Raw genomic sequence first — 13,011 nt, 5'->3', positions numbered from 1 at the left:
ATGTCATTCCTTTCTCTACGCCACATGGCATGAGTTAATGATGATGAATGAAAGCAATAAAGCCCAAATCTTTTCTGTTTTTTAAACTACAATTTCTGCTAAGTCGCCGGAAAGTCCAGAAAAGATTCTACAATGAGGATGTCATAGAAGGCCAAAGAGCTGGCTTTTATTTTAACAAGCAGGTTAGCCACGATTTGCAGAATGTCTTTGTGGCTTGTTATTATTGTTAAGATGGGAGATGCTTTGTGAAAAACAATTTAGCTCAAGGCTAGAGTATGTATGTATTTATGTATTTAGGATTTTCAGGCTTCATCCATTTGCGGTCCTGGTAAAATATTCATGGTTTCTGCTTCTTCAGTGCAGATCTTTCAAGTCAGTCTGTGTCTTTTTTTACAGTGTCATGTAACAGGAAAATGCAGCTGCTAATCTTCACTGCAAGTAACATGTGCAGGGGCAAAATGGTAGGAACCAAAGCATTCCCAGTCACCACAACTACTTCTGTCACTTGTGACTCCTCTTCAAATAAAGCATATTTGGCGGGGAGAAGGATAGAATGGCAGACATTAATACCGAGGAGATGTCAGTCCTGTTAGTTTGGGTATACTCTGTCTTTTGAGGTCCTGCCATGCATTGTTATTAAGCAATGGAGATGAGGGAAAAGAATAAGAGAAATAAATATTCTCTTACTCTGTGTCTCACTAATGAAAGGCAAGTCAAAGAAAGAGAAGGGAGTTTGCCCTTGAGACAAAGAAAGTGGTCCAGAAAGGCAGATTTTTTCCCCCGGAACTACAAACTTGCTTCAAGAAAATTATGTGGTGCCTTCCCATTTTTTTTCCTGGAAATCTGACACTTTCCACAATGATTCCATTGTGACTTTAGGAAAGTTCATCCAGCTAGAGTCGTTTCCTCCCCCAGATTTCTTACTCTTATACTGGCCACAAGCATCAGCCAAATCAGATTAAAACCAAGGATGCTCTCATTCTTGCTGCAGTTCAGAGAATAGAGATAGATGGAAATTAGTAGAAACCAGTGTTGCTTCAATAGTAGAAAGAGAGAGATTCTAGCAAATCATTTAACATCTTTATCAACCCTGTGTCACACAGTTGCCTTTATCTCTGGATAGCCCTAGAATGCCTGGAGAGTCAGTGTGTCCCAAACTGACATTAGTAGATGTGCTATTAGTAGTTACTCTTTAGGGAAAGGTTTTATGATCCTACCCAGAACAGCCACACAACCACACTCACAAATGAGACTCAGGAAAGATCCAAAAGGAAGGTCCATCAATCCACAGGAAATAAATGCTGCAAGGCATTTTATTTTGTATCTTTGATAGAACATTTTGTTTCCCTCTGTAAAGCCTCTCTCCATCCAATACCCATCCACCACAACTAGCGAAGACAGCATGCTCTACCACACCACCATCCATCCAACCCATCTGCAAATCACCTCCAGCATTCTTTACAAGTAGCTCAATTTCATCACCTTGCAGTATTTCCAATATAGGAATCTGTAGCTTGCATCTTCAGTCAGTCATTGCTCACCTGGAACTATCCCACAAATGAACCTGGAGGACATCAGCCAATCACCACGTATTCTCTCTACTCTCAGCTATCAATGAGTTTTAAGCTTCCTAACTGTAAGCTTCCAGTTTTCCATTAAAAAAAAGTAAAACAAAACAAAACAAAATCAGATTCCCGATCACCATGGTGCTATTTTACCTATCCTGTGAGGGATTTTATCCCTGCAAATCCTGAATGTAGCAAACTATAAAAATGCACTCCAGACTTTTTCACTGAGTTGGCTGAGTGAAATTAGGCTGGGCAGATGGGACAGGCTGTCTCTTCCATTAAATGCAGAGAGAGAAGAGACAGAGAGAGACCGTGACCTCTCTTGAACATGCATTTCATCTATAGTAGAAATATGAGACCAAAGAAAACTCTTTCCCTTGCAAGAGTTACAAAGAATCAGAACTTTAGATGTTTGAAAGAGGTTAGTGGTGGTTTATTATCAGCATCCTGTGATCATTTTGGATGCGTGTCATAGAAGCATGAATGGTCTGCAGCAACAAACAAATCTACGCAAAAAACTGATACTGGAAAAACAGGAGCTTTAGCTTGAGTTTCAGAACTTAATTTCTCATTTCTCTATTGCAAGCCTGCTTTTCTGAATCTACCTATTAAAAGGTTTGATGTAAACATTACAATAAAAATAATCCAAGAGTATTTATTCCTGTTACTCTTATCTATTACTTTTATACATTTTTCAGTCCCTTTCAATCTTTCTGCTCTAACAGAATAAACCATTGGTTTTATGAGTTACTTAAAGTATCTAAAATAAAGCCATCTGTTTTTCAAGGATTCAGTTGATTACTAAAGATGCATGCTTGCTTTAAAAATGCACAGTATCGCAATATGTATCTTTGTAGGAATACCTCTAAAAATGTAGCTCCTCCTCTTCTTCTTCTTCCTTTTTCCTTGTAATTTATCTTTAGTGATAATGAGTACAAAAAATTGGTCTCTCAGCTCACTATGGACATCATGTTTGTCAAACTGTCAGAAATGTAGAAAATTTCATACATTTTTACCTACTTTCTCATTCTCAGTACATAGGCTGTCTTCCACAATCTGTCCCCCCCCTTCCCCAAATGTGCTGGAATGACAACTCCTAAAATTCTAGGACCGGGCTAGGTAGGATGGGAATTTTGAAATAAGCAGACTCAATATGTCTAAGGTATGCCTGCTTGCAGAATGCTTCTTTAGTCAATAGGATTGATAAGCGAAGTTCATCCAGAGAATCTGAGAATACAGAACACAAAAGCTATTCAAACATTTTGAAGCAATGGAGTTATGACTGAGAAAAGCTGTAGGTAAAGGAAATGAAGGACAGGATAGAATAAAAGAGACTTTTCTGAAACAGATCCTAAGAAAGTAGAAGTTCAGCAACAACAAACGGAGCAGGAACTTGAAAAGCAGAAGAAAGTTATGGATATCTATGAAAGTCATAGCCAAACTCAGACAGAACCAAGATTTTGGAAGTTGTACACCTTTTTGGAATTGTCTTTTTTTCCCCCTGAAAATATATTTCTAAAGAAAACCCATATTTCCCACAAGTCTGCATATTTTCAGCATTTCTTTTTTAAAATGCAGTTTCTTATAATCTTCTGCTACTTAGAACAGAATCAGCTGACTTTGAGAAAATGCTTGGTAAACTGTCCTCTGAAGGACTCTTTCCTAGCTGATTCCCCCCACCACAGTGGATTTCCTTGGCAACAACAGAATACGAAACTACAGTGAATACCAGATAGTTGTCTCCCACTTTTTTGTACTGCCCCAGAACAATCTGGAAATGTATATTTAATTTAATAATTTAATTTGTATACCGCCCTTCTCCCGAAGGACTCAGGGCGGTGAACAGGGCAATACATAATAAAAAACAGGATACAAAGATTAAAAAGTAATTAAACAACAATGCCCGTAATAAATTAATACATATTAAAAGTTAAAACCGATTATAAAACCCAACCCCAACCCATCAGACCAGGCCAGCTTGTTCAAAAAGAAAGGTTTTGAGATCGTGCCGGAAGGAGCGAAGGTCGGGGGCCGTCCGGAGCTCAACCAACAAGCGGTTCCATAGGTCTGGCGCGCCCACAGAGAACGCTCTCCCCCTGGGGGCCACCAATCGACATTCCTTGTCACCCAGCACTGATCAAAGGGTCAAGGGGAGCCAAATCTCTACTGATGCCAGGTCTTGGTTGGGTGAGAAAAGAACATTCCTCTTCAGTACATGACCCTAACATGTCTTTATTCATCTACCAATGAATCTAACATGTCCTTACCTTGAGAAGTGCATTTACAATTTATGAAATTAAAAATATGCTTTTATTCAAGGAGCTGAAGGAGCCATGCATAGCACTTCCTCCTATGCCAATATGTCCTACAACAGCAATTCCGTAAGCAGCTTAGGCTGAGACAGGCACCAACCCAAATCACCACTGAGTTTACATACTGATAACGGACTGGAACCTAGTTCTCCTTTGGGGCCAGTGCAACACCTACACCACTACACCATATTGGTTCTCCTAACAGATGGTACTTAAAGAAGAAAGTTGTATGTTTCATTATGCATAGATTTCCAGCAATTAAGATTTCCTATCATGCGTCTAGGTCAGGGGTGACAAACTGCCAGCCCACAGGCCAGATGTGTCACAAGGAAACCGCGCCCACCTCATTGCTGGCAAGGGGGGGAAAGCTCCGATATGTTGCATGACGTTGCGAGTTTGACATGTCTGGTCTAGGTTGTTGTGGGAATGTAATCAACATGTTTTAATACTCAATCTGTTATCTGGGCACTAAGTATTGATGGACAGTTTCTCAGCTGCTGTACCTGTTGTGTAGCCAGTTCTTTGCAGGCTTTGAGCGAGACGGAAGGTTCAAAACAGCAACAAGCTTTATTGCAGGTCAGAACATAACAGAAGCAACATAGGAGCTGCTGTGCAGCTATTTATATGGTTGGCTGATAGTCAGCGACCAATAGGTTTAAAGCAGTGGTTTCCTGCCCAGAGACTTACTTAGCTGGCTGGAGACAACCAGTCTGGGCCGGCCCAGCAACCATTACAAGCATACACATGAACTAAGCAGTTAGCAAGCAGTAGAACATAAGCAAACACTTACAGCATGTTGTTGTTGTTGTTAGTTGCAAAGTCGTGTCCGACCCATTGCGACCCCATGGACAACGTTCCTCCAGGCCTTCCTGTCCTCTACCATCTTCTGGAGTCCATTTAGGCTCACGCCTACTTACAGCATGTAAAAGGCCAATACATTACAGTACCCACTTAAGTTCTTTTGATCTTTAAGCTAGATAGAGACTAGACAGCTCAACTTTTTTAGAGAAATATCCTTTACAAAGGAGACTTCACTCCCCTGCACTGTGTTTCATACCATTTTATTTCCTATGCACTCATGCGTAACGTCAGGGGTGTCAAACTGGTGGCCAATGGGCCAGGTGTGTCACATGCAGGCCACGCCCACCCCAGATCTGCAAAGGCAAAAAACATCATGATACATCATGATATGTCATGTGAGATGACATCCGTGCTTTAGGTTCATACCAGACACCTTTTGCCAAGAAGTTTGAAACACTTCATTTTTCAGGTACAATTCTGCAAAATGTGCTTTCTTTCCTCCATTCCATGAGGTTTAAAGTAGATTATTTTCCAAATTACTTGGTGCATTGCCATTAATGTAATCCATCCATCAACAGAATTCAAGGCATCACAATATATCCTTGCATTCCCACAACAATTTAATTCCACAACAGGAAATACTATAGTCTTAATATCTGTAATATTTGGTATCCAAATAAATAAACCACAAACCAAATTACAATTTTGTGATTTATACAACCTTCTAAGACTTTGTTCAGATTGCCCAAAACACTGACCTGTGAACCACTAAATGCTGCATTACACTGGGCAAACTGTTTACTTATACTCATTTCCAGTCACAGAGTGAAGGATAGATATCAGCCTTGCATTTTTGGCCTCCAAGAAACTCCTTCTCATTTCTTCCCCAAAGCCATGAGCCCTGTGGTAAGAGTATTGGCAGCATGGTATTAACACAGCTACATGGTCAGTAAGCGAGTAAATGGAGACAGAGTGGGCAGAGGGGGAAGGCTATTTTCTGGGGTCCGCTGAATCAGACATTGACTCCACAGGTGCTGAGTTGTGGAGTCTCCGTGACTGACCCCCACAGAGCTCCAAGTTTAGATGAATAAAATTTTATGAGCAAGACTCAAGTGAATGATCTAACAGTTATTCAGATGGAATACCAAAATCATTCAAAAGTTATGGTCAGCGTCAGCACAAGGATGATTAATATGTACCCAAGGAGTGATGAAAGTTCACCCATGACATAAAGGGAAAATACACGTACTCCAATTTTAGATGCATGGCTAATCATAGGTAAGGAAGTCCTTGCCACAGTATCATCTGTTATCAGAAATCCCAAAGCAGCTGGATGCTTTCTGAACTTTGACTCACAAAGTTCCCATCTGGTCACAGTGTGGCATTTTTTTTATTGTTTTATTTTTTTGGTTTAGCTTCTAAATAGCTTTCCACTGAAATGTAAGCATAAGGAAAGCACACGTTTGTGTTTAAAGCTATAGAAGATATCAAACAAAAACAAAGCAAGTCTATAAGTAAGAAACTTTATTTTGAAATGCTTCTGCTCTTTATCCATGTGAAGATGAAGAACAGAGGGCAGTGATATTCACTGAAATTTGTATGAGATAGCTTGCAGCAGATGTTAGTTATTGATTAGCATTACATTCACACGGCCTATTGATTTTCTTTTCAAAAGTCATATATGAAAAAGAAGCTTTCAGAAGATGAAACTCTCATATTTCAGAATTGTGTTTATTCTAGAGAATGTTCTAAGCCATTGAATAACTCAAGAGTCTTCTGATATGTTGCATGATTTGGGTTGTAACTCTGTTCTGATTCTGTCTTTCTGAATAGAACTTATACTAGGGCCACTTTGAGTATCCTTCATAAATGACTTGGCACTGAAAATCATTCTTCTTTGTCTGGGAAGATGAATTAGAATGGATACACAAGCTAGGATAAAATACACTGTACTTAGTGATTTTCTATTGAAATGAACAAGGTAGTGCCACATCTAGGCTCACCTTAATGTTTTGCAATCTTTATTTTTTTAAAAAAAAAATACTACAGTTCAATTCCTAAGAGTTTTCTAATATATCTGGAAAAATCTACACAAGCAGTATGCTTTAAGAATAGCTTTAGGAGCACACTTTGAAATGAGCTTACACACTGTTTAAAGCTGTGATTTGCTTAACTGAGATAACAAAGCAGAACTGGCTGGGTTTGCACAAACCATTATAGCTTATCATAATATGTGAATCCCTTTTGGCTTTTCTGACTGGTTGTCTGCTCTTATATGTCTGAACTCCGGAAATTCATTTTGCTTTCTACTTTGCAGGGTAGATTTCCACCCTGGCAGATTTATGACCAGATGTTCAATTAAATATCCAAGCACACATTCACTGGTCCATTTAGTGTGTATGTGTGCAGGAATGGGCTCCACTTTTGAAAATAGATGTGTAGACCTGCAATGCAAACATGGGCAAAGTGTTTGCAAACCTCAAATGCTTAATTAAAATAACCTCTGTTCTCAGGGGGGTTTATAGCAAAAGAATCAAACTGTACTTGGAGGTTTCTAAAGAAAGTACAAGGGCAATTATGTTAATATGTTAATTATTAGGGATCTATATACCATGTGGATAGCTGCTGGGCGCTGCTGGGCACTGCTGGGCGCTGCTTTTTGTTGTGCTGAGCCTCCCCCCCCCTTCGAACTAGCGGCTTGCTGATTGGAACTAGTGGCATTTGAGAATCTGCCTGCCTGTCGACCTGATGTTCTCCGCTATGGCGCCGAGAAGTCCGGGACGCCTTGCCCCGCCTTCCCTCTTCTGCTTGCTCGCCGTGAATACCCTCTGCTTGTCGGAGGGGCAGCGGCGACGATCCCACCGGTCAGAGATCTTTTTACGATCATTAGCTGGCTGGCACCGTTTTTGGCGGTGCGGAGCCTTTCTCTCCTCCCGGTTGGTGGCTGCAGACGGTGGGCCTGGTTATCGGCCTCGGCGGACATGTTGGCGAATTCCCGGACTTAATACATCTGCTGGGACTGCCTCTCTCCGCCGTTGGAAGATTGCCTGGACTGGCGGACGGGCGTTGGGAAAGAATGTTTTTGTTCTTCCCCCTCCCGGACTGGTGACGCTGACTGGAGATGCGAGGATCGACAGAGGCCTGGCCTGCCTGTTCATATTTTCCCTGTTGACAGGCAGGCACCTGGCTAGCTCCATACCTGATGGGAATTAAGATCCCTCCTACTGATAGTCCAGTGTGGCCGGGTCCGGACCGTGGTGGGAGGACGGTTTTGGACTGGTCAGTGGCCACCTCACTGGTGTGAGAGACCAGTTGGGGTGGCCCTGGCCCAGGATTCCCTTCTCTTTCTCTGCCCTTGATTGGACTCCTCAGCCGGGGTGAGAGGACGACTGAGGTTGTCCCTTGGATTTCCCATCTCAGGTGAGAGCTGAGATGGCTTTGCAGATTAGGAGATATGCCTACTGGACTTTTTACCATCTCTATACCATCACTGAGTGATCCTTGGACATATTCATAACATCTGCCCTAAAAGACTATCCCAGCGCAGTATGATTTATCACTACTCCGGAGCTGACTTGTATGCCCTTAGGGCAGTCTCTGCCTCATGGGCGCGACCTGTCGCCTGTTTCCATACTCCCCTTAATGACGATCCCAAGCTTTGGGATTCCGAGAGGTGGTTGGGCTTAGATAGGGGCCTCGAGTCAAGATATGCTAAGAGGCCCCTGATAAAATTTTTAGCCGGTTATTTTAAGAAGTTAGTGAGGGGGAGGGAAGGGAGGGAATTTTTAACCGGCACTCAGTCTGGTCCTGTTAGAGGTCCTGACGGGACGGGGTTGGGGGAGGTGGCTGCTGGTTCTGAGAATGTGGGGGTGGGGCTTCAAATCCCCACGGCGATAGGGAACGGCAGCAGGTGTCTGCGCGGAGGGCCATATCAACATCTGGGATCGCGCCCCCGCTATCTCCGAGCGGTGGCGCACTCCGACCCTCCGGTTAGCGCCCTCTTACCCGGGGATGAGGGTGATCAGGCCCCTGAGCTCAGGTTGGTCTATTTTAACACTAGATCCGTAGTTAACAAAGCTCCCCTCATCCGTGATCTGATCGAGGAGGAACGTGCGGATCTAGCGTGCATCACGGAAACTTGGCTGGGCCCGGAGGGAGGGGTGCCTCTCACCGAGTTATGCCCGCCGGGTTTCCGGGTGCTGCACCAGCCGCGGGCTCAGGGCAGGGGTGGTGGGGTGGCAGTGGTTATTCGGGAGACTTTGTGTCCCCGGGAGGCCACCATTGTCCAGATGGCCGGGAGTGAATCCCTCCTCTTGAGATGTGGTCCTCGGGTTCAGTTGGGCTTGTTGCTCACATACCTGGCGCCCAGCTGTGTGGCAACAGCCCTGCCTGAGCTGCTCGACACCCTCTCAGGGTTGGCGGTGGAGTTCCCCAGGCTTATAGTCCTGGGTGACTTCAACCTGCCATCACTGGGGGGGTCGTCGGAGTTAGCTCGGGAGTTCATGGCTTCCATGACAGCCATGGGCCTGACCCAGGTTATTGAGGGCCCTACTCACGAGGGGGATCATACTCTCGACCTGGTGTTCCTGTCTGGACAGTGGTTGGATGATCTGGGAGGGGGTTCTCCATCCATCACCCCTCTGTCATGGTCAGATCACCACCTCCTGAGGCTGGTCTTCCGTCATGCCATCCCCCGCCACTGGGCGGCGGAACCGACCAGGTGGTTCCGCCCCAGGCGCCTAATGGACCCGGACCGGTTCCAGAGGGCGCTTGGGCCGATACCTATCACCCTTACCCACAGCCCAGTCGATGCTCTGGTGGAGGCCTGGGAAACGGCTGCCACCAGGGCACTCGACTGCGTTGTACCCACGCGACCTCTGACTCGGCGCAGATCCCGTTGGGCCCCATGGTTCTCTGTGGAGCTCCGGGAGATGAAGCGTCGGAGACGAGGTCTAGAGAGCGGTTGGAGATCCAGCCGATCCGAATCCGACCGATTGCAGTTAAGAACCTTTATAAGGTCTTATCTTGCGGCGATAAGGACGGCAAAGTCTAACTACTTTGCCTCCCTTATCGCGTCCGCAGATAATCGCCCGGCCGCCCTGTTTAGGGTGACTCGCTCCCTCCTTAACCAGGAGGTGAGAGAGGATCCCTTGCAGGGACGAGCCGAGGAGTTTAGTCATCATCTGGCGGACAAAATCGCTCTGATCCGGACCGGCCTGGACTCTGACTGGGCAGAGTCTGACGTGGAGGAATCAGGCGGTCTTGAGCACGTTATCTGGACTGAGTTCGACCCTGTTTCCCCTGATGATGTGGACAGGATCATGGGGAGACTGAGCACCACCACCTGTTTGTTGGATCCGTGCCCCTCCTGGCTAGCTTATGCGGCTCGGGAGGGAACACGAGGCTGGTTCCATGCAGTAATAACTGCTTCTTTGAAGGAGGGTGTCTTCCCTGCCGCCTTGAAGGAGGCGGTGGTGAGGCCCCTTCTCAAGAAGCCTGCTTTGGACCCGGCTGTTTTAAACAACTATCGTCCAGTCTCCAACCTTCGCTTTCTGGCGAAGGTTGTTGAGAGTGTGGTGGCGCATCAGCTCCCTCTGTTCCTGGAGGAAACTGATTATCTGGACCCGTACCAATCGGGCTTCAGGCCCGGATACAGCACGGAGACGGCATTGGTCGCGCTGGTGAATGATCTCTGGAGGGCTAGGGACAGGGGTTGCTCCTCTGTCCTGGTCCTATTAGATCTCTCAGCGGCTTTCGATACCATCGACCATGGTATCCTGCTGCGGCGTCTCAGGGGGTTGGGAGTGGGAGGCACCGTTTTACGGTGGTTCTCCTCCTACCTCCAGGGCCGCTCGCAGTCGGTGTTGACAGGAGGGCAGAGATCCACCCCGAGGTCTCTCATTTGTGGAGTTCCTCAGGGGTCGGTCCTCTCGCCTCTCCTGTTCAACATCTATATGAAGCCGCTGGGCGAGATCATTCGTGGTTTCGGTGTGGGGTATCACCAGTACGCTGATGATACCCAACTTTTTCTTTCCACCCCGAACCAACCCAGCGATGCCCTCTCCGTGATGTCCCGGTGCCTGGAGGCGGTTCAGGTCTGGATGGGGAGAAACAGGCTTCGTCTCAATCCCGCCAAGACTGAGTGGCTGTGCATATCGGCATCTCGGGTTAACCAAGTTATTCCACCTCTAACGATGGGGGGTGAGGTGTTACCCCCCGTTGATAGGGCTCGCAACCTGGGCGTCCTCCTGGATTCACGGCTCAATTTTGAAGACCACATAGGAGCCGTGACCAGGGGGGCTTTTGCACAGGTTCGCCTGGTGCGCCAGTTGCGTCCCTATCTGGACCGAGACGCCCTACGCACAGTTACTCATGCGCTTGTGACCTCCCGTTTGGACTACTGTAACGCTCTCTACATGGGGCTGCCCTTGAAGACCACTCGGAGGCTTCAACTGGTGCAGAATGCGGCCGCGCGAGTTGTAATGGGGGTCTCCCGATACTCCCATGTAACACCTCTACTCCGCGAGCTGCATTGGCTTCCGGTTGCCCTCCGGGTGAAATTCAAGGTGCTGGTTATTACCTATAAAGCCCTACATGGCCTGGGTCCGGGCTATTTGAGGGAACACCTGCTGCCGGCATCAAACGCCCTTCGCCCAGTGCGCTCCCACAGGGAGGGTCTGCTCAGGGTGCCGCCGGTGAGAGATTGCCGGCGGGTGACACCCAGGGATAGGGCCTTCTCGGTGGGAGCGCCTGCCCTCTGGAACCAGCTGCCTGTGGAGCTGAGGACTGCCCCCGACCTCCGATCATTCCGCCGGGGCCTGAAGACCTGGCTCTTTGAGCTCTCAGGCCCAGGCTGAGGAGAAATTTTTAATTGGGGTTTTAATGTATACAGGGTAATTTAATATTTTTTAATTCGTTTTTTAACTTTTGTATGGTGGATTTTTAATTCCCTGTAAACCGCCCTGAGTCCTCAGGGAATAGGGCGGTATATAAATGTAACTAAATAAATAAATAAATAAATAAATAAATAAATTCTGGTCAATGGTGACAAATCAATAAATCATTTTTGAGATAAATTTTTAAAAATATGGTTGTGGAGAAACACAAAGATTATTAAAGAAAATCAGATTCGACCCTTATTTATTACGGGTAATCCTCAATTTATGAACACAGTTAGGACCAGAATTTCTGTCCCTAAGCAATACAATTGTTAAGTCACAGCCAATTTTATGCCTTTTTTGCTGCAGCTTTTAAATCAAACACCAACTGGGATAGTCACAAATGATGACATGATCCCGGGATTCTGCAACCATCGTAAATACATGCTAGCTGCCAAGCATCCAAATTTTGATCACGTGATTGTGGGGATGCTGCAACAGTCATAAGTGTGAAGAACGGTCATAAGTCCTTTTTTCTGTGCCATCGTAACTTCAAACAGTAATGGTCATAAGTCAAGGACTGCCTGTACTACTAGTGATAACTCTAATCTAGAGCAAGGGAAGCCTTTTTGGTGGTAATATAGGCAAAGCTGTAAACTCCCTTTACGATTTGTTGTGAACCTGACTGGTTGCAAAGGCAAGATACCTATTCTAGAGCAGGATTTTCAGTTTGTGTTTTTGGATGCGGCTCCATTAGTGGTAAGCTTAAAAAACAAACAAGAGGGGGAAAAATCATTCAAACGCAGCCAAGAGCATCCATGGTGATTTTTCTAATTTGTAATGGTAAAAGAGGGACTTATCAGAAGCTCCACCCCCACAAGGTGATGTCTGAGATGCATTCTGTTGCAGGGGGTGAAGAAAAAAAATATCATAAGAGAGTTGGAAGGGACTATGGAGGTCTTCTAGTCCAACCTCCTGTTCAAGCAGGAAACCCTATACCAGTTCAGACAAATGATCACCACCTCCTGCGGCTAGACTTCCCCTTTGCCACCCCCCACCGTGGGTGCACGGTGCCAGCCATATGGTACCGCCCTAGGCGCCTAATGGACCCTGATAAGTTCCAGGCAGCGCTTGGGGACGCACATGCACTCCCTGCTCACAGCTCGGTGGATGCCTTAGTGGAAGCCTGGGAAAAGGCAGCCACGGAGGCTCTGGACCGAGTTGTACCCTTGCGGCCTCTGACCCGGCGCAGATCCCAGCGAGCCCCATGGTTCACTGCGGAGCTCCGGGAGATGAAGCGTCGGAGACGGAGCCTAGAGAGCCGTTGGAGATCCAGTCGATCTGAATCCGACCGATTGCGATTAAGAATCCTCACCAGGTCTTATCTCGCTGCGATAAGGGTGGCAAAATCCAACTACTTTTCCACCCTCATCGCGTCCGCAGATAATCGCC

The sequence above is a fragment of the Vipera berus genome, assembly GCF_964194415.1.
Source record: "Vipera berus genome assembly, chromosome: 1".
Classification (NCBI taxonomy): Eukaryota; Metazoa; Chordata; class Lepidosauria; order Squamata; family Viperidae; genus Vipera; species Vipera berus.
This window is presented reverse-complemented; position numbering follows the sequence as displayed.